Source organism: Balaenoptera ricei, chromosome 19, assembly GCF_028023285.1.
Source record: "Balaenoptera ricei isolate mBalRic1 chromosome 19, mBalRic1.hap2, whole genome shotgun sequence".
In the NCBI taxonomy this organism is placed as follows: domain Eukaryota; kingdom Metazoa; phylum Chordata; class Mammalia; order Artiodactyla; family Balaenopteridae; genus Balaenoptera; species Balaenoptera ricei.
This window is the reverse complement of record NC_082657.1, coordinates 15,209,102-15,232,587: the sequence shown is the minus strand read 5'-3', so window position 1 is coordinate 15,232,587 and position 23,486 is coordinate 15,209,102. Positions and strand designations below refer to the sequence as shown.

Below are 23,486 nucleotides of genomic sequence, written 5' to 3'. Positions count from 1 at the left end.
AACATTATTATCACTAGGCCTTAACAACGTATTAATGATGATGAGACATCATCCGAGAAAGCATTTCCCAAGGCCATTATACATCAGTTGTTCAAAAAGGACTTCGATATGGAATAATCTTATTATTTCAGAAGTCCTCTTTTTTACTGGCTTTTTTTGAGCCTTCTATCACTCAAGCCTTACCCCTACACCTGAACTAGGTGGATGCTGACCACCAACAGGCAGCCGTCCCCTAAATCCATTAGAAGTAACACTTCTTAATACCTCTGTATTAAGGGTATCCATCACCTGAGCCCACCACAGCCTCATAGAAGGAAACTGCAAACACATACTCTAAGCTCTTATTACAATTGCCCTAGGCTTTCATTTTACAAGTCTACAGGCCTTAGAATACTACGAAACATCCTTTACAATTTCAGATGGGTCAACTTTCTTCATAGCTACAGGATTCCACAGACTACATGTAATTATGGCTCTACTTTCCTTATCATTTGCTTCTTACGTCAATTAAAATATCACTTCTCATCTAACCATCATTTTGGCTTCGAAGCTGCTGCCTGATATTGACATTTTGTAGATGTAGTATGACTATTCCTTTACATATCCATTTATTGATGAGGATCTTATTCTTTCAGTATTAAACAGTACAGTTGACTTCCAATCAATTAGTTTCAGTATAATCCAAAAAAGAATAATAAATCTAATACTGACATTAATTACAAACATAGCACTAGCCTCACTAATTGTATTAATTGCATTCTGACTTCCCCAATTAAATATTTACACAGAAAAAAATAAGTTCTTATGAATGTGGGTTTGACCCTATAGGATCAACACATGTACCATTTTCCATAAAATTTTTCCTAGTAGCCATTACATTCCTCCTTTTCGACTTAGAAATTGCTCTCCTTTTACCCTTACCCTGAGCATCTCAGACAAATAATCTAAAAACAACATTCATTATAGCTTTATTCCTAATTTTATTACAAGCAACAGCCTAGCCTAACCAAAAAGGACTAGAATGAACTGAATGTGGTAGTTAGTTTAAACTAAAATAAATTATTTTGACTTGTTAGATTATGATTAAGTTCATTACCAAGTGCCTTTAGTATATATAAATATTATTATAGCATTCACAGTATCTCTTATAGGATTATTAATATATCGATCTCACCTAATATCTTCACTATTATGCCTAGAAGGCATAATACTATCACTATTCATTATAGCAACCCTGATCACTCTAAATACACATTCTACCCTAGCCAGCATAATGCCAATTGTTCTGCTAGTATTCACAGCTTTCAAAGCCGCACTCGGACTGTCCTTACTAGTAATAGTATCAAACATATATGGCACTGATTATGTACAAAATCTTAATCTCCTCCAATGTTAAAAATTATTATTCCTACAATTATACTAACACCACTAACATGACTATCAAAGAACAGCATAATCTGAATTAATACCACAGTCCACAGCTTATTAATCAGTCTTATGAGCCTTTTCTTCTTAATCAATTTAATGACAATAGCCTCAACTTTTCACTAATTTTTTTTCCGACTCCTTATCAACACCATTATTAATTTTAACATGATTCTTCCCATTAATACTAATAGCCAGCCAAGTTCACCTATTCAAACAATCATTAACTCAAAAAATTATACATTACCATAATTATATTACAAATATTCCTAATTATAACACTCACTGCCATAGAATTAATCTTATTTTATATTTTATTTGAAGCAACACTAGTCCCGACACTTATTATCATTACCCAATGGGGTAATCAAACTGAACGACTTAATGCAGGAGTTTATTTCTTATTTTATACACTAGTAGGATCGCTTCCACTCTTAGTAGCACTAGTACATATTCAAAATATCACAGGCTCACTAAATTTTCTAATACTTCAATATTGAACACAAGCAATATCCATCTCCTTATCCAACATTTTCATATGACTAGCCTGTATAATAATAGGCTTTATAGTAAAATACCCCTTATAGCCTTCACCTTTGATTACCTAAAGCATATGTAGAAGCCCCCATTGCAGGATCCATAGTCCTTGCAGCCGTACTACTAAAACTCGGAGGCTATGGTATATTATGAATTACAACAATACTAAACCCATTAACAGATTTCATAGCATACCCTTTTCTCATACTCTCTTTATGAGGAATAATCATAACAAGTTCAATTTGTTTACGACAAACAGACTTAAAGTCACTTATCACATATTATTCTGTCAGTCACATAGCACTTGTTTTCGTAGCCATTCTTATCCAAACACCTTGAAGTTATATAGGAGCCACCGCTCTAATAATTGCCCACGGCCTCACATCATTCATATCATTCTGCCTCACAAATTCAAATTACTAACAAATTCACAGCCGAATGATAATTCTAGCCAGAGGTCTACAAATATTCCTCCCATTAATAGCAACGTGATGACTACTAGCAAGCCTAACAAACCTAGCTCTACCCCCAACTATTAAGCTAATTGGAGAACTATTTGTAGTAGTATCATCCTTCTCATGATCAAATGTCACCATTATCCTAACAGGAATTACTATAGTAATTACTGCCTTATACTCTCTATATATGTTAATCATAGCACAACAAGGCAAATATACAAACCCTATCAATAATATTAAGCCATCATCCATACGAGAAAATGCTCTCATAACTCTTCACATTTTACCTCTCTTATTCCTATCGTTAAGTCCCAAAATCATTTTATGGCCCTTATACTGTAAATATAGTTTTAAAAAACACTAGACTGTGAATCTAGTAACGGAGACTAAACCTTCTTGTTTACCAAAAAAGTATGCAAGAACTGCTAATTCATGCCTCCATATCTAACAGTATGACTTTTTCAAGCTTTTAAAGGATAGTATTGATCCATTGGTCTTAGGAACCAAAAAATTGGTGCAACTCAAAACAGAAGTAATAAACTTATTTACCTCTTTCACACCAGTTACACTATTTATACTAACAATACCAATCATAATAACAAACACTAACATCTACAAAAGTAACATATATCGATCCTATGTAAAAACCACTATCTCACATGCTTTTATCACCAGCTTAATTCCAACAATAATATTCATTCACACAGGACAAGAAAGAATTATCTCAAGCTGACATTGAATTACTATCCAAACTCTTAAATTATCACTTAGCTTCAAACAGACTCTTTCTCAATAATATCTGTGCCAGTGGCATTATCTGTCACATGATCTATTATAGAATTTTCAATCTGATATATGCACTCAGATCCTAACATCAATCGATTGTTTAAAAACTCCTTTTTCTTATCACAATACTAATTCTTGTCACTGCTAACAATCTTTTCCAGCTTTTCATTGGATCAGAAGGAGTTGGAATTATATCTTTTCTACTTATCGGGTGACAACATGGATGAGCAGACGCAAATACAGCCGCTCTCCAACCAGTTTTATATAATCGCATTGGAGATACTGGATTTATTATTATCAGTAGCATGATTCCTATTTAACTTAAACGCATGAGACCTACAATAAATATTTATACTTAACCTAAATCACCCAAACCTGCCTCTAACAGGACTTGTATTGGCCACAACTGAAAAATCCGCCCAATTTGGCATCACAAATGACTTCCCCCAGCAATAGAAGGCCCTACCTCCATCTCAGCCCTACTCCACTCAAGAATAGTTGTAGCAGGTACTTTTCTACTTATCCGCTTTTACCCTTTAACAGAGAATAATAAATTTATCCAAACAACAATATTATGTATCGGAGCAATTAGCACATTATTTACAGCAGTATGCGCTCTTACCCAAAATGACATTTAAAAATTCTTGCCATCTCTACTTCAAGCCAATTAGGCCTTATAATAGTAACAATCGGTATTAACCAGCCTTACCTAACATTTCTCCATATTTGCACACATGCCTTGTTCAAGGCCATACTATTTACATGCGCTAGATCCATTATTCATAGCCTAAATGATGAGCAAGACATTCAGAAGACAGGTTTATTTAAAGCAGTACCTTTTACCACAACAGCCCTCATTATCGAAGTCTCGCACTGACAGGAATACACTTCCTCACAGGATTCTACTCTAAAGACCTAATCATCAAAATCGCTAACATGTCATATACCAACACCTGAGCCCTACTAATAACTCTCGTCGCCACATCCCTTACAATTGTCTATATCACTCACATTATTTTCTTTGCACTATTAGGACAAACTTTTCCACTTTAATTCTAATTAATGAAAACAACTCACTCCTAATCAATTCTATTAAATGTTTACTAACTGGAAGTATTTTCGCTGGATTTCTTATCTCCAACAATAGTCCCCCAACAACAATTCCACAAATGACTATACCTTATTATTTGAAACTAACTGCCCTTGCTGTAACCATCTGGCACTGAAATCAACCTCACCACACAAAACTTAAAATTTAAGTACCCTTCAAATTTCTTCAAATTTTCCAACCTCCTAGGGTATTTTTCCATTATTATACACAACTTCCCACCATACTTAAATTTATCAGCAAGCCAAAAATCACATCAGCCTTCCTAGATTTAATCTGACTAGAAAGTATCTACCAAAAACTACTTCCCTTATTCAAATAAAAATTTCTATGCTAGTATCAGACCAAAAAGGCCTAATCAAACTATATTTTCTTTCATTCCTCATTACCCTCACCCTAAGCATAATTCTGTTTAATTACCACGAGTAACCTCTATAATAACCACAACACCAATAAGCAATGATCAACGGGTAACAATTACTAGTCAAGTACCAGAGCTATACAATGTCGCAATTCCTATAGCCTCTTCACTAAAAAAACCCAGAATCTCCCGTATCATAAATTACCCAATCCCCTAGTCCATTAAACTTAAATACAATCTCCACTTCTTCATCCTTTAAAACAGGGGTCCCCAACCCCCGGTCCACAGACTGGTACCAGTCCACGGCCTGTTAGGGACCGGGCAGCACGGCAGGAGGTGAGTGGTAGGCAAGCGAGGGAAACTTCATCTGCTCCTCCCCATCGCTCGCATTACCGCCTGAACTATGCCCCCCATCGCTTGCATTACCACCTGAACCATCCCCCACCCCCCTACCCGCCGACTGTAGAAAAATTGTCTTCTACGAAACTGGTACCTGGTGCCAAAAAGGTTGGGGACCGCTGCTTTAAAACATAGAATACTATTGAAAATTCTATCAACCCTGAAAGAAATATACCTAGAACGGTGTTATTAGAAACTCAACCTTCAGGATACTGCTCAGTAGCCACAGCTGTCGTATAACCAAATACTACCAACATTCCCCCTAAATAAATCAAAAATGCTATTAGACCCAAAAACGAACCACCAAAATTCAACACAATCCCACAACCAAAACCACCACCTACAATCAACCCAAGTCCACCATAAATAGTTTTTTTTTTAATTAATTTATTTTATTTTATTTATTTTTGGCTGTTTTGGGTCTTTGTTGCTGTGCGTGGGCTTTCTCTAGTTGTGGCGAGCAGGGGCTACTCTTCGTTGTGGTGTGCAGGCTTCCCATTGCGGTGCCTTCTCTCGTTGCGGAGCACGGGCTCTAGGCACGCAGGCTTCAGCAGTTGTGGCTCACAGGCTCTAGAGTGCAGGCTCAGTAGTTGTGGTGCACAGGCTTAGTTGATCCACGGCATGTGGGATCTTCCCAGACCAGGGCTCAAACCCACATCCCCTGAATTGGCAGGAGGATTCTTAACCACTGTGCCACCAGGGAAGCCCTAGGTGAAGGTTTTGAAGAAAAACCCACAAGACTAATTACAAAAATAGTACTTAAAATAAATACAATGTATGTTATCATTATTCTTACATGGAATCTAACCATGGCCAATGACATGAAAAATCATTGTATTTCAATCCTAAGAACACTTAATGACCAACATCTGAAAATCATCCATTAACAAAAATTAACAATGCATTTATCGATCTCCCAGCTCCATCAAACATTTCATCATGATGAAATTTTGGTTCCCTACTGGGCATTTGTTTTTGTTTTTTTCTGGGTTTTTTTTGGCCCCGCCACAAAAAGATCCCCGCCCTGGCTTGCAGGGATCTTAGTTCCCTAACCAGGGATTGAACCTGGGCCCTCAGCAATGAGAGCACAGAGTCCTAACCACTGGACCACCAGGGAATTCCCTAGTTCTACAAATCTTGACAGGCTTATTCTAGCAATACATTATACATCAGATACAATAACCACTTTTTAATCAGTAACACATATCCGAGACGTAAACTATGGATGAATTATCGGATATCTACATGCAAATGGAGGCTCCATCTTTTTTATTTGCCTATTTATTCATGTAGGACAAGGATTATACTATGGATCCTACACCTTTTAAAAATATTTACTTATTTTATTTATTTTCTTCTTTTTAAATTTTTTTGGCTGCATTGGGTCTTAGTTGCGGCACGTGGGATCTTCGTTGAGGCATGCAGGATCTTTTGTTACGGCACGTGGGCTCTTCGTTGTAGTGCTTAGGCTTCTCTCTAGTGGTGGTGTGTGGGTTTTCTCTCTCTAGTTGGGGCGTGTGGGCTCCAGGGCGCATGGGCTCTGTAGTTGTGGCCCTCGGGTGAGCACATGGGCTCTGTAGTTTGTGGCACGTGGGCTCTCTCATTGAGGCACGTGAGCTCAGTAGTTGTGGCAAATGGGCTTAGTTGCCCCATGGCATGTGGGATCTTAGTTCCCCAACCAGGGATCAAACCCATGTCCCCTGCATTGGAAGGTGGATTCTTTACCACTGGACCACCAGGGGAGTCCCAGACCCTACACCTTTTCAGAAACATGCAACACTGGAATCATCTTATTATTTACAGTCATAGCTACAGCATTCATGGGCTATGTCTTACCTTGAGGACAAATACTCTGAGGAGCAACAGTTAATACTGTTCTCCTCTCAGCAATCCTATGTATCCGCACAAGCCTCGTCAAATGAATCTGAGGTGGCTTTTCAGTAGATAAAGCAACTCTTACATGATTCTTTGCCTTCCATTTTATTCTCCCATTTATAATTGCAGCACTAGCAGCTGTCTACTTACTATTCCTCCACAAGACAGGCTCCAATAATCCCACAGGAATCTCATCTGATATAGACAAAATTACATTTCACCCCTACTGTACAGTCAAAGACATCCTACGTGCCTTGTTACTAATTTTAATACTAATAACATTAGTGCTATTTTCACCCAAACTACTAGGAGACCCAGACAACTACACCCCAGCAAACCCTCTCAACACACCACCTCATATCAAGCCAGGGTGATATTTTCTATTTGCACATGTTAATTCTATGATAAATTCCTAATAAACTAGAAGGAGTATTAGCCTTAATCTTTTCAATCTTAATTCTAGCATTTATCCCAATTCTTCACACATCCAAACAACGAAGCATAACATTTCCACCTCTCAGCCAGTGCCTATTTTGAGTACTAGCAGCAGACCTATTAACACTAACATGAAGTGGAGGACAACCCGCAGAACACCCCTTCATTATGGTATTTGTCTTTCTGTTTCTGACTTAGTTCACTTCACATGCTAATCTCTAAGTCCACCCATGTTGCTGCATTTCCATTTATTTTTAATTTATTTTCTTTCATCATGTTTTTTTTTTCATTTTCAGCATACATTGCCTGTACATACTTTGTGAGATTTATTAAGTATTGTATTTTGGGGGTGCTAATAAAATGGCATTTAAAATTTTACTTCAGCAGCAACATGGATACAACTAGAGATTATCATATTAAGTGAAGTCAGAAAGAGAAAGACAAATACCATATGATATCACTTATATGTGGAATCTAAAATATGATACAAGTGAACCTATCTATGAAACAGAAACAGCCTCACAGACATAGATAACAGACTTGTGGTAGCCAAGCAGGAGGGGAAGGGGGAGAGATGGAGTGGGAGGTTGGGGTTAGCAGATGTAATCTATTATATACAGAATGGATAAACAACAACGTCCTACTATATATATAACACAGGGAACTATATTCAATATCCTATGATAAAACATAATGGAAAAGAATATTAAAAAATGTACATATATGTATAAATGAATCACTTTACTGTACAGCAAAAATTAACACAACATTGTAAGTCAACTATACTTCCATAAAAAATAAGAAATAAAAAAATTCTATTTCAAATTCCAATTGTTCATTGCTGGTATATAAAAATAACAGACTTTGTATACTCATTACGTATCCTACAACCATGCTAAAGTCACTTGGTAGTTCTAGGAGTTTTTTTAAATATAAATTTATTTATTTTTTATTTATTTTTGGCTGCGTTGGGTCTTTGTTGCTGTGCGCGGGCTTTCTCTAGTTGTGGTGAGCGAGGGCTACTCTTCATTGCAGTGTGTGGGTTTCTCATTGCGGTGTCTTCTCTTGTTGTGGAGCATGGGCTCTAGGTGTGCAGGCTTCAGTAGTTGTGGCACACGAGCTCAGTAGTTGTGGCTTGCAGGCTCTAGAGTGCAGGCTCAGTCAGTAGTTGTGGCACATGGGCTTAGTTGCTCCGTGGCATGTGGGATCTTCCCGGACCAGGCCTCGAACCCGTGTCCCCTGCATTGGCAGGTGGATTCTTAACCACTGTGCCACCAGGGAAGCCCTATTCCAGGAGTTTTTTATAGTTCTTTGGTGTCTTCTATTTAGAGAATCATGTTGTCTACAAATAGAAAGTTGTATTTCTGTTTTCCAATTTGTATGCCTTTATGTCTTTATCTTGCTTTGTTCACTGGCTAGGATTTCCAGTAGGATGGTGAATAATGGTGGTGACAGAGGATATCCTGGCCTTGTTCCCAATCTTAGGGGTAAAGCATTCAGTATCTCATCATTAACTATAATGTTAGCTCTAGTTGGTTTCTGTCTCTGTTGTTGTTTTTTTTCAGAATGTAAAGAATGTTCCCTTCTATTCCTAGTTTGCTGAGATTTTTTTCATGAGTAAATGCTGAATTTTCTCAAGTACTTTTTCTGCATCATTGAGATAATCATATGATTCTTCTTCAGTCTCATATTATGGTGCACTACAATAACTGATTTTCAAATAATGAACTTGAAGTTCATCTTGCCTTCCCAAGATGAATCCATTTGGTCACGATATATTATCTTTTTATATACTGCTAAATTCAATTTTTCAATTCAATTTTGAGGATTTTTGTTTCTAAGTCTGTGAAAAATATTGGTCTGTAGTTTTCTTTTCTTGTAATGTCTGTCTGGTTTTGGTATCAGGGTAAACCTGTTTCATAAAATAAGTTGGAAAGTGTTCCTCCTCCTCTATTTTCTGGAAGAGTTTATATAGAATTGTTATAATTTCTTCCTTAGATGTTTGCTATTTCACCTGTGAAATTACCTGGGCATAGAGTTTCCTTTTTAGAAAGTTTTTTTTTTTTAATTGAGGTATAATTGACATATAATATTATATTAGTTTCAGGTATACAGCACAATGATTTGATATTTGTATACATTGCAAAATGATTACCACAATAAGTCTAGCTAATACTCATCACCTTACATAGTTACAAGATTTTTTTCTTGTGATGAGAACTTTTAAGATCTACTCTCAGCAACTTTCAAATACACAATACAGATTATTTTTAACTATAGTTGTCATGCTGTACATTATATGCCCATGATTTATTTTATTACTGGAAGTTTGTACATTTTGACCCTCTTCACTCATTTCACCCCCCTTCCCTCTCCACCTCCCCCCTCCCCTCCCCTCTGGCAACAACCAATCTGTTCCCTATAGCTATAAGCTTGGATTTTTGTGGGGGGGTGGGTTTGTTTGTGTTTGTAGATACCACATAAGTGAGATCACATGGTATTTGTCTTTCTCTGACTTATTCCACTCAGCATAATGCCCTCAAGGTACATTCATGTTGTCACAAATAGTAAGATTTCCTCTTTTTTATGGCTGGATAATATTCCATTGTGTTTACATACCACAATTTCTTTATCCATTCATCCATCGATGGACACATAGGTTGCTTCTGTGTAACAGCTATTGTAAATAATGTTGCAATGACTGTGGGAATGCATAAATCTTTTCACCTTAGTGTTTTCACTTCCTTTGGATAAATAACCCAGAAGTGGAATTGCTGGGTCATATGGTAGTTCTAATTTTTATTTTCTGAGAAACCTCCATACTGTTTTCCATCTTGGCTATACCAGTTTCCATTCCCACCAACAGTGCACAACACAACACATCCAAACCAGCACTTATTTCTTATCATTTTTTTAAAATTGGTTCCCCTACTCTTTCTTTTAAATTTATTTATTATTTTTGACTGCATCGGGTCTTAGTTGTGGCACACAGGCTCTTTCGTTGCGGTGTATGGGCTCTTCATTGTGGCACAGGCTTCTCTCTAGTTCTCTCTAGATCTCTCTAGATCTTTTACTTTGTTTAATGGCTAAACTATTATTGTTTCAAATTGCTCGACTGTTTTCCTTTGTTTCTGCATTTTCTCACTTCTCTGATTAAATTTGCTCTTTGGAACACACCCCCAAAAAGTCTGCATCTACCTTCAAATAATATGACACTGCTTCACTTGTAGTATAAAAACCACAACAACATATTCCAAATTCCTCCCATCCTTTGTGTTATATTCGTCATATATTTCACTTTTACCTATGCCATAAACATACAATATTTACTTTAGATGACCATGTATCTTTTAGAGCAATTACGTATAAGAAAGGAAATGAATTTTATTTGAATTTCATTGATTCCAGTTCCAATGCTCTTCATTTCTTTGTGCAAATCCAAGTTTGATTGATATCATACTCCTTCTGCATCTCCTGTAGAGAAGGTTTACTGGCAATCAGTTTTTTTTTAATACATATATTTATTTATTTATTTTTGGCTGTGTTGGGTCTCATTGCTGTGCGTGGGCTTTCTCTAGTTGCAGTGAGCAGGGGCTACTCTTCATTGTGGTGTTCGGACTTCTCATTGCAGTGTCTTCCCTTGTTGCAGAGCACAGGCTCTAGGCACACAGGCTTCAGTAGTTGTGGCACGTGGGCTCAGTAGTTGTGGCTCACGGGCTCTAGAGTGCAGGCTCAGTAGTTGTGGCGCACAGGTTTAGTTGCTCCGCAGCATGTGGGATCTTCCCGGACCAGGGCTCGAACCCATGTCCGCTGCATTGGCAGGTGGATCTTAACCACTGCATCACCAGGGAAGCCTGCAATGAGTTTTTGATTGTCTGAAAAAGTATTTCATTTATTTTTTTATTTTTGGCTGCATTGGGTCTTCCTTGCTGCATGTGGGCTTTCTCTCGTTGCGGTGCGCAGGCTTCTCATTGCGGTGGCTTCTCTTGTTGAGGAGCAGAGCCTCTAGGCATGCGGGCTTCAGTAGTTGTGGCTCGCAGGCTCTAGAGCACAGGCTCAGTAGTTGTGGCGCATGGGCTTAGTTACCCTGCACAGGCTTCGTTGCTCTGCAGCATGTGGGATCTTCCTGGACCAGGGATTGAACCCATGTCCCTTGCATTGGCAGGTGGATTCTTAACCACTGCGCCACCAGGGAAGTCCCTGAAAAAGTATTTATTTTTCATTTTTGAAGCATATTTTTGTGTGGTATAGAATCCTGTATTGATAGCTTTTTTCTTTTAGTACTTTAAAAATTTGTCTCCATTATCTTCTTGCTTGCATGATATCTGATGAGAAGTCTGCTGTATGTGATTCTTATCCTTGTCCTTCAGTACGTAAAGTTTCTATTTTCTTGAAGTTGCCTTCAAGATTTTCTTCCTTATCTTTCTTTTTCAGCAGTTTAAATATGATAATGCCCAGGGACATTCTTGGTGGTCCAGTGGTTAAGACTCTGTGCTCCCAATGCAGGGGGCCCAGGTTCAATCCCTGGTCAGGGAACTAGATCCCAGCTGCCACAACTAACAGCCCGCATGCCACAACTAAAAGATCCTGCATGCTGCAACTAAAGATCCTGCATGCTGCAATGAAGATCCCGCATACCACAACTAAGACCTGGAGCAGCCAAATAAATAAATAAATATATATATTTTTAAAAAATATGATATGCCCAAAAGTGTTTTTCGTTTTTGTTTTATTTGTATTTATCCTGCTTGGTGGTCTCTGAGTTTACCAGTTTGGTGTCATTAACTTTGAAAAAGTTTCAGCCATTATTTCTTCAAATATTTTTTCTTCATTCTCTCTCTTAACTGGGATACCAATTAAGCATATATTAGACTTTTTATACTGTCCCATACCTCTTGGATGCTCTATTCTGGCTTTTTTCTCCCACTCTTTTTCTCACTGTGTTTCAGTATAGGTAATTTCTATTACTCTAAATTGAAGTTCACAGTTTCTTTCTCCAGCTGTGTCTAATCTACTAATGAGTCTATCATAAACATTATTCACCTCTGCTGTGATTCTGACTTCTAGCATTTCTATTCAACTTTTTCTTATAGTTTCCATCTCTCTGCTGAAATTACCCATGTGATCCATTACATATTAGTCATAGTTATTCTAAATTCCTATTGGGTTGTTCCAATATCTATGTCATATCTGAGTCTGGTTCTGATGATTGCTTTAGCTCTTTGAAGTGTGTTATTTCTTGCCTTTTCACATACCTTATAATTTTTTGGAAAGCTGGACATCTTGGGTAGTACAGCAAATATAAAGTTAAGTATTTCTTATGCTTACAGATTAGCATGCCTTTCCTTCTGCTAGGTTTTTAACACGGGGGTTTGAATCAGCAGATGGGTGGGGTTTAGGTTTTTCATTGCTGTGGTTACCTTCATTGTATCACAGGCTTCAAATTCTTCTAAAGATACCTGTGTTTAAGGTATGGGTTGGTTTACCAGGCATGTTTACTCAATATATGTTTCTCCCTTGGCGATGAGTATTCCATCTGTGCTGTTCCCCACAGAGACTCTCTCTTGCAGGTCTCCCAGCTATGTTCCACTATTATTTTTATTTGATGCTTGTTATCCTCATGGGCGGATTGGGAAGTAGGGGTTGGTAGAGGAAAGCAGTCTCTTATATTCTCACTAAGCCTAAGTCTCAGGCAGGCCCCATGTCCCTCGGTCTTGGTTATGTATGTGGCTTTCATGAACGCTCTTGCCTCTCCTCCAGCTATGTGCTAGGTCTAGCACATATTCCTTCCCCACTCCCAGAGGTAGTGCTTTTTTTTCAGTTCACTTTCTTAAACTGTTATAAGTTTCCACCTGTGCCCTAAGGTAACAGTTTTTGTTGCTTTTTATTATACAAACTAAAGTTTTTTATTCTGCAGCAAAGATGGGTCTGTGCTGTTGTTCCCTTTCCCAAAGCAGCACCACAAGGAAAGATATCACAGGGTTCTCCTCCATCTTCACAATGAGCATCTGATGGGATTCCTGGAGGAAAAGCCTAACAGAGATTGAAAACTCCCAAATTTGCAACTCCCTCAGTGGCTTTATACCCTTGCTGGCCCGCATTCAACCTCTGACAAGTTGTTTAAAAAATTTAACTGTATCTTCTTACTGGCTTATATGGTGTCTGGCAGTATCCACCCCATGTGAGTGAAGGCTCAAGTCCTGTTTCTCCCAGAAGGCATCTGTTTTTCCTCAGATTTCAGGTTACTTGGTTGCCCTGTGACCTCAGTTCTCTGATGAGTTCAAAAAAAGTTGTTAATCTGCAGTTCATCCAGTTTTTTCCTTGTTTTAAGGGTGGAGGCAGAGCTCTTTCCATCTATGTCCCTGAGCAGAAACCCAAAGTCCCTCCATTACAAAGTCCCTCCAAACTTTTAAGAACTGCTTCACTTGGAAGGCACACAGCAAAAGTCCCTCAGCTTATTTTGGCATGGGGCCCCAAAATACCTCCCACATGAAGTTAGGATTAAGATGGTATCTTAATGTTAAGTAAATTAGCTATGTTGGAGTTGCTGCGGGGAAGTGTTACAGGCAAAGCAGTAGCGATTGGCAAGGCGTCAGGGAAAAAAGAATAAATTTGGAGGAATTCAAAGTGGACTGACTGGAGAAATACTTTAAAAACAAATTCTCATATTAGATGTTCTATTCATACCAAATGTTATTTTTCTTGTCCCTTTGTAAAGAACTTACTTGAGGTATATCCATTTTTTCAGTTTCTGAACTACTATGCATACTTCCCTCCTGAAATGAGCTCAGTTACAGTTAAAAAACAGTAACAGCTTGGGCATCTGTATCATCATCGTCGTCATTATCATCATCTCTGCCTGCTTGAATCCAAATTTTGCCAAAAACTCCAAAATCATTGAGAGCCCCACCCCGGCTGCATTTCCCAAAGCAATTCTCTAGATAGTTTGAGCTAACTTACATACTGGGGAAATGGCTCCATCGTGGATGAGTATTTTCTTTCCACCACCAAAAATCACATGGGAGGGGGGCACAAGTTATGGTTATGTGCTTTTTAAAAAAACACAGTGCACTCACTCCCTTAAAAGCCACTGCATATCATTTCCCCCTACATAGAAACCATTCCCTGATTGCTGATCAGCTGCATCTTTCACTTGACCAATGCCTTCTTGTCCTTAAGTCAAATTAAGAACTACTTTATCCAGGGAATTCCCTGGCGGTCCAGTGGTTAGGACTTGGCACCCTCACTGCTGTGGGCCCAGGTTCGATCCCTGGTTGAGGAACTAAGATCCTGCAAGCCACGCGGCATGGCAAAAAACAAAAAACAAACAAACAAACAAAAAAACTACTTTATCCCTTGATCAGGATACCCCTCTATTGGATCTATCTTATTCCTACATCCCATGAGCTTGCCCAACATGTGGCATTTATCATTCTGCCATAGCATTTGCTGATTTGTCTCTCTCCCTAGGACTGTGAATCACTTATGGCAGGGACTACTTATATGGCTTCTTTATGGCCTAGCACAATAATTTACATTTCAAAGGGTACAGTAAAAGTTTGTGCAGTGCATTTAAAATAACTATGACTAATATGTTCAGGGCTCTAATGAACAAATTAGAAAAATAGATAATGTAAGGAGAGAAATAGACACTATTTCTATAGACACTATAGAAATAGACACTATAAGAAAGAATCAAAAGGAATGCTAGCAATCAGAAATATATTAACAGAGGGAAGGAAAATGGGAAGGAAATCCAAAAAAGAGGGATTATATGTATACATATAGCTGATTCACTCTGCTGTACAGCAGAAACTAACACAACATTGTAAAGCAACTATACTCCAATAAAAATTAATTTAAAAAAATACACTAACAGAAACAAAGGCATTCAGGAAGAGGTTGAATTGTCATTATATGTAGATGACATGATACTCTATATAGAAAACCCTAAAGACTCCACACAAAAAACTATTAGAACTTATAAATGAATTCAGCAAGGTAGCAGGATACAAGATTAATATACAGAAATGTGTTGCATTTCTTTACACTAACAAAGAAATATCAGAAAGAGAAAGTTAAAAAAAAAAAAATCCCATTTAAAATCACACCCAAAAAAAACCCACCTAGGAATAAACCTAACCAAGGAGGTAAAAGATTTATATGCTGAGAACTATAAAACATTGATAAAGGAAACTGAAGACGATTCAAGGAAATGGAAAGATATCCCATGTTCTTGGATTGGAAGAACTAACATGGTTTAAATGGCCATAGTACCCACAGCAATCTACAGAGTTAATGTGATCCCTATCAAATTACCCATGACATTTTTTACAGAACTAGAACAAATAATCCAAAAATTTACATGGAACCACAAAAGACCCAGAATTGCCAAAGCAATCCTGAGGAAAAAGAACAAAGCAGGAGGCATAACCCTCCCAGACTTCAGACAATATTACAAAGCTACAGTAATCAAAACAGCATGGTACTGGCACAAAAACAGACATATAAATCAATGGAACAGAATAAAGAGCCCAGAAATAAACCCACACACCTACAGTCAATTAATCTTTGACAAAGGAGGCAAGAATATACAATGAAGACAAGATAGTCTCTTCAGCAAGTGGTGCTGGGAAAGGCGGACAGCCACATGTAAATCAATGAAGCTAGAACACTCCCTCACACCATGTACAAAAATAAACTCAAAATGGCTTAAAGACTTAAATGTGACATGACACCATAAAACTCCTGGAAGAGAACATAGGCAAAACATTCTCTGACATAAATCACAGCAATGTTTTCTTACGTCAGTCTCCCAAGGCAATAGAAATAAAAGCAAAAATAAACAAGTGGGACCTAATCAAACTTATAAGCTTTTGCATAGCAAAGGAAACTATCAACAAAATAAAAAGCCCACAGACTGGGAGAACATATTTGCAAATGAAGCAACTGACAAGGGGTTAATCTCCAAAATATACAAACATCTCATGCAGCTCTTTGTCAAAAAAACAAACAACCTAATCAAAAAATGGGCAGAAGATCTAAATAAACATTTCTCCAGAGAAGACATACAGATGGCCAAAAATCACATGAAAAGATGCTCAACATCACTAATTATTAGAGAAATGCAAATCAAAACTACAATGAGGTATCACCTCACATCAGTCAGAATGGCTATCATCAAAAAATCTACAAACAATAAATGCTGGAGAGGGTGTGGAGAAAAGGGAACCCTCTTGCACTGTTGGTGGGAATGTAAATTGATACAGCCACTATGGAGAACAGTATGGAGGTTCCTTAAAAAACTAAAAATAGAACTACCATACGACCCAGCAATCCCACTACTGGGCATATACCCTGAAAAACCATAATTCAAAAAGAGACATATACTACAATGTTCACTGCAGCACTATTTACAATCGCCAGGACATGGAAGCAACCTAAGTGTCCATCGACAGATGAATGGATAGAGAAGATGTGGCACATATACACAATGGAAAATTACTCAGCCATAAAAAGAAAGGAAATTGAGTTATTTGTAGTGAGGTGGATGGGCCTAGAGTCTGTCATACAGAGTGAAGTAAGTCAGAAAGAGAAAAACAAATACTGTATGCTAACACATATATATGGAATCTAAAAAAAAAAATGGTTCTGGATAACCTAGGGGCAGTACAGGAATAAAGACGCAGACGTAGAGAATGGACTTGAGGATGTGGGGAGGGGGAAGGGTAAGCTGGGATGAAGTGAGAGAGTGGCATGGACATATATACACTACCAAATGTAAAATAGCTAGCTAGTGGGAAGCAGCCACATAGCGCAGGGAGATCAGCTCGGTGCTTTGTGACCACCTAGAGGGGTGGGATAGGGAGGGTGGGAGGGAGACGCAAGAGGGAGGAGATATGGGGATATATGTATATGTATAGCTGATTCACTTGGTTACAAAGCAGAAACTAACACATCATTGTAAAGCAATTATACTCCAATAAAGATGTTAAAAAAAAGAACTCAACCATGTTAAAAAAAAAAAACTAAAAGTAGAGTTACCGTATTATCCAGCAATCCCACTTTTGGGCATATATCCTGAAAAGACAAAAACTCTAATTCAAAAAGATATATGCACCCCATTGTTCACAGTGGCACACTATTTACAATACCCAAGACATGGAAGCAACCTAAATGTCCATCAGCAGATGAATGGATAAAGAAGATGTGGTGGATATATATATATATATATATATATATATATATATATATATATATATATATATATATATATACAATGGAATATTATTCAGTCATAAAAAAAGAATGAAATAATTTGCAAATTTGCCATTTGCAAAAACATGGATGGACCTGGAGATTATCATACTAAGTGAAGTCAGACAAAGACAAATATATCACTTACATGTGGAATCTAAAAAATAGTACAAATGAATCTATATACAAAACAGAAAACAGACTCACAGACATAGAAAACAAACTTATGGTTACTAAAGGAGAGAGGAAGCAAGGGAGGAATAAATTGAGAGTATGGGATTAACAGATGCGTATAAAATAAACAACAAGGATTTACTGCATAGCACAGGGGACTATATTCAATATCTTGTAATAAACTATAATGTAAAGTATCAAAAAAAGAATATATATATGTATAACCAAATCACTCTGCTGATAACCAAATCACTCTGCTGTACACTTGAAACTAACATAATATGGTAAATCAACTATACTTCAACAACAATAAATAAATAAAAGTCCAGAATTTTCCAAAAAATATTTATATGGGAAAAAAGAAGAGGAACCAAGACTGTCTGAAGAAATATCTGATTTTAGGGCTGGAGTGGGAAAACTACAAGATGAACCTAGAACATCTTGTGCCAGAAATTAAGGAAGTGCTTAAAAACTGATAGGGCCATGTTAAAAAGATAAAGCAACAGGCTCAAAGAGGCTCCCACTGGCCAAATTAGGGGCAATTTGAGCATGAAAATAAATATTTACAGTAATAAATTATAACCTACTGAATAAAATAAGAATCCATGAGCTCAACGGGATATAAACCAGTAGGGAGAAAGAAAAGCTCTTCCTTTGCACTATAATGCCAACCAATAAATGTAAAAGGAATAATATAAACATAAAACCACTTACCAACTGGATAGTGGTTCAGACTGAAGCTGTCAATGGAGGCTAAGAATGGGTAAAGTTTCAATGAGGAACAGGATTTTAGCACCATACTGGAACATTTTCCAACAGTTAAAAAGAAAAATAGAACTTTACAGTGAAGACATCAACATGACTAGATGATCAAGGTTAACATCACCAGTGATGGGCCAGAATGACATAATGAGAAAATCAAAGTTTGTCAGGAATACATGCCTGAGTCTAGGCATGAAGAAACATCCAATGGAATCAAGTTGAGTGGCAGCCTACAGAATATAAGGCCTGTACTCTTTTAAACTCTCAAGGACATGATAGACAGAATGACTGAGGAACTGTTCCAGGTTGGAGGAGGCCAAAGAGACATGAAAACCAAATGCAACGTATGAAGGAATCCTGTACCTGAAAACTAAAAAAAGACATTTTGGGGGGACTTCCCTGGTGGTGCAGTGGTTAAGACCCCATGCTCCCAATGCAGGGGGCCCAGGTTCAATCCCTGGTCAGGGAACTAGATCCCACATGCATGCCGCAACTAAGAGTTCGCATGCCACAACTAAGGAGCCCACGTGCCACAACTAAGGAGACGGCGAGCCACAACTAAGGAGCCTGCCAGCTGCAACTAAAGAGCTGACCAGCCACAACAAGACCCGGCACAACCAAATAAAAATAAATAAATATATATATTTTTTAAAGTATGAAGAAAAAGACATTTTTGGGACAACTGGCAAAATTAAAATTTGAACAGGTTCTCTAAATGGCAATGTTGTATCAATGTTGATTTCCTGACTTATTGGGAGGTCCTTGTTTAGGGAAATACACACTGGAGTATTTAGGGGATGAAGGATCAGGTCTGAAGCTTGTGGTCAAATGGTTGAGAAAAAGACTCATTTTGTGTGTGTGTGTGTGTGTGTGTGTGTGAAAGAAAGACAGAGAGAGATATCACAAGTTGTTGAATCTGGGTGAAGGCAATAAGAGAGTTTTTCTGTACTGTACTTGCAAATTTTCTGTGAGTTTGAAATTAGTCTGAGATCATTTTTTTTTAATTAAAATTGCTTAGTGCTGATGGAACTCTAAAAAGAAAAAAAAAAGAATGCCTTCAATGGACTCATCAGTAGACTCAACATGACTGAGGAAAAAATCAGTGAACTTGAAGACAGGTCAACAGAAACTTCCCAGTGCTCACTTCAGCAGCATATATACAAAAATTGGAATGATATAGAGATGAATAGCATGGCCTCTGCGCAAGGATGACATGCAAATTTGTGAAGCATTTGATATTTTTTAAAATGATGGGGGGGCAGGGATAGAAATGTAGAGCTTTAGAATGCATTAAAACTTTGATTATTATCAACTTAAATTAGACCATTATAAATATAAGTGGGTTTATGTCAGTCTCATGGTAACCATTAACCAAAAATTTGCAGTAGATAACAAAAGATAGTGAGAAATGAATCTAAGCATACCAATAAAGAAAGCCATCAAACCACAAAGAAAGAGAGCAAAAGGAGAAGAAAGGAACAGAGGAACTACAAAACAGCCAAAAACCAATTAACAAAATGGCAATAAATACATACCTATCAATAATTACTTTAAATGTAAATGGATTAAATTCTCTGATCAAAAGACACAGAATGGATGAATGGATAAAAAAAACAAGACCCATCAATATGCTACCTATAAGAGATTCACGTCAGTTGTAAGAACACACACAGACTGAAGGGTCCATCTTTTTCCATGATGATATTCCATGCAAATGGAAACCAAAAGAAAGTTGGGATAGCTATACTTATATCAGACAAAACAGACTTTAAAACAAAGACTGCCATAAGAGACAAAGAAGGGCATTACATAATGATAAAGGGGTCAATCCAACAAGAGGATAAACATTTGTAAATATATATGCACACCTAAGAGCACATATAAGAGCACCTAAATATATGAAGCAAATATTAACAGATCTAAAGGGAGAAATAGGCAGCAATACAATAAGACAATGGATAAATCGTTCTGACAGAAAATCAATAAGGAAACATTGGCCTTAAACAACACATTAGACCAGACAGACTTAACACATATATACAGAAATTCCATCCAAAAGCACCTGAATACACCTTCTTCTCAGGTGCACATGGGACATTCTCTAGGATATGACAGGCCACAAAACAAGTCTTAACAAATTTAAGAAGACTGAAATAATATCCAGCATCTTTCCCAACCACATGGTATGAAACGAAGTCAATTACCAGAAGAAAACTGGAAAATTCAGAAATATGTAGAGACTAAACAATATGCTACTGAATAACCAATGGGAACAAAGAAATCAAAAGCAAAATCAAAAATGTCTTGAGACAAATAAAAATGGAAGTACAATACACCAGAACTTAAGGAATGCAACAAAAACAGTTCTAAGAAGGAAGTCATAGCAACAAATGCCTATTTCAAAAACCAAGAAAAATGTCAAATAAACAATCTAACTTTAAACCTCGAGGAACTAGAAAAGAAGAATAAAAGAAGCCCAAACTTAGTTGAAGGAAGGAAATAACAAGAATTAGGGCAGAAAAAAATGAAATAGAGACTAAAAAGACAAGAGAAAAGATCAATGAAACCAAGAACTGATTCTGTGACAAGATAAACAAAATGGACAAACCTTTAGCTAGACTCACCAAGTAAAAAGAGAGAGGACTCAAACAAAATCAGAAACAAAAGAGGAGATGTTACAACTGATACCACAGAAATACAATACAAAAGATAAGTGACTATTACAAACAATTATATGCCAAAAAATTGGACAACCTAGAAGAAATGGATAAATTCCTAGAAACATACAACCATCCAAGACTGAATTATGAAGAAACAAAAAATCTGAACAGACCAATTACTAATAAGGAGGTTGAATCAGTAATTTAAAACCTCCCAGCAAACAAAAATCCAGAACCAGATGGCTGTACTGGTGAATTCTACCGAACATGCAAAGAAAAATTAATACCAATCCTTCTAAAACTCTCCCAAAAATTAGAAGAGGAGAAAACACTTCCAAACTCATTTCACAAGTCCAGCATTACCCTGATACCAAAACCAGACAAGTATACCACAAGAAAAGACAATCACAGGCCAATATTCCTGATGAACACAGATGAAAAATCCTCAACAAAATATTAGCAAACATGAACTCAACATACATTAAGAATCAAACACCTCAGGGCTTCCCTGGTGGTGCAGTGGTTAAGAATCCGCCTGCCAGTGCAGGGGACACGGGTTCAATCCCTGGTCCAGGAAGATCCCACATGCCGCGGAGCAACTAAACCCATGCACCACAACTACTGAGCCTGCGCTCTAGAGCCCACAAGCCACAACTACTGAAGCCCGCGTGCCTAGAGCCCGCACTCCGCAACAGGAGAAGCCACTGCAATGAGAAGCCTGCACACCACAATGAAGAGTAGCTTCCACTCGCCACAACTAGAGAAAGCCCATGTGCAACCACGAAGACCCAACGCAGCCAAAAATAAAACGAATTTATTTTTAAAAATTTTTTAAAAAAAGAATCAAACACCTCAATAAAGTGGGATATATTCTAGGGATGCAAGGATGGTTCAATAACCACAAATCAACAAATGTGATACACCACATTAGCAAAATGAATGATAAAAATCCATATGATCATCTCAATAGATGAAGGAAAAGTATTTGACAAGATTCAACATCCATTTTTGACAAAAACTCTCAACAAAGTGGGTATAGAGGAAACGTACCTCACATAATAAATGATATATATGACAATCTCAGAGCTAACACCATAGTTAATGGTGTGAAGCTAAGAGCTTTTCCTCTAAGACCAGGAACAAGACAGGATGCCCATTCTCGCTATTTTTGTTCAACATAGTACTGGAAGTCCTAGCCAGAGCAATTAGGCAAGAAAAAGAAATAAAAGGCATCCAAATGGAAAGGAAGAAGTGAAACTTTCATTATTTGCAGATGACATGATATTATACATAGAAAACCCTAAAGACTGCCAAATAACTGTTAGAACTTATAAATGAATTCAGTAATGTTGCAGGATACAAAATTAATATACAGAAATTGCTGCATTTCTATGCACTAATAATGAACTATCAGAAAGAAAAATTAAGAAAACAATTCCATTCACAATTGCATCAAAAAGAATAAAATACCTAGGAATAAGCTCAACCAAGCAGGTGAAAGACTACACAATGAAAACTATAGGACACTGATGAAAGAAATTGAAAAAGACACAAATAAATGGAAAGAAATTCCGTGTTCATGGATTGGAAGAATTGATATTGCTAAAATGTTCATACTACCCAAAGCAATGTATAGATTCAATGCAATTTCTATCAAAATTCCAATGGAATTTTTCACAGAAATAGAACAAACAATCCTAAAATTTGTATGGACCCACAAATGACCCCAAATTGCCACAGCAATCTTGAGAAGGAATAACAAAGCTGGAGGCATCATGCTCCCTGTTTGCAAACAATACAAGACTTCTCTTTGTTTTGTGTGTTTGTTTTGTATATACTTTAAAATACTTTGTTTTGTATATTTGACTTTCCAACCATGTAAATGTCTTACATGATTATAAAACAAAATTAAAACAAATGTTAAAACAAAAGCTAAAATAATTAATTAAATTAAATTAAATTAAAACAACAACAACCAAAAAACCCATAAGCTACACCGAAAAATCAAAAGCAGAATGAAACAAATGAACCTACTCATATGTTACATTTGTGGCTTAACCACACACAGAGAAATTAGTTCTAGTTACTTTAAAGCACAATAATTGGGTTTTACGTCCCTAGAGAGACAACCCCAAAGCAAATAGATCTATAAAGAAACATTAAATTATTTGCAGTAGGAATATTTTAAGTACTAATAATATTGCTCTGAACTATCTTATTTATATATACATATACACATCTACAGATGG

General features: G+C 37.1%; 1 protein-coding gene and 2 non-coding genes across 3 annotated transcripts in view; 1 reads left to right on the top strand and 2 right to left on the bottom strand.

Moving 5' to 3' along the window:
- Positions 1-23,486, bottom strand: part of ZNF569 (zinc finger protein 569) — a 62,006-nt gene that overhangs the window by 35,118 nt on the left and 3,402 nt on the right. The window lies entirely within an intron of this gene.
- On the bottom strand, positions 6,119-6,191 carry TRNAE-CUC (transfer RNA glutamic acid (anticodon CUC)). The gene has a single exon. It is a non-coding gene; the product is annotated as a tRNA-Glu (tRNA).
- Positions 19,714-19,820, top strand: LOC132354432 (U6 spliceosomal RNA). The gene has a single exon (XR_009499298.1). It is a non-coding gene; the product is annotated as a U6 spliceosomal RNA (small nuclear RNA).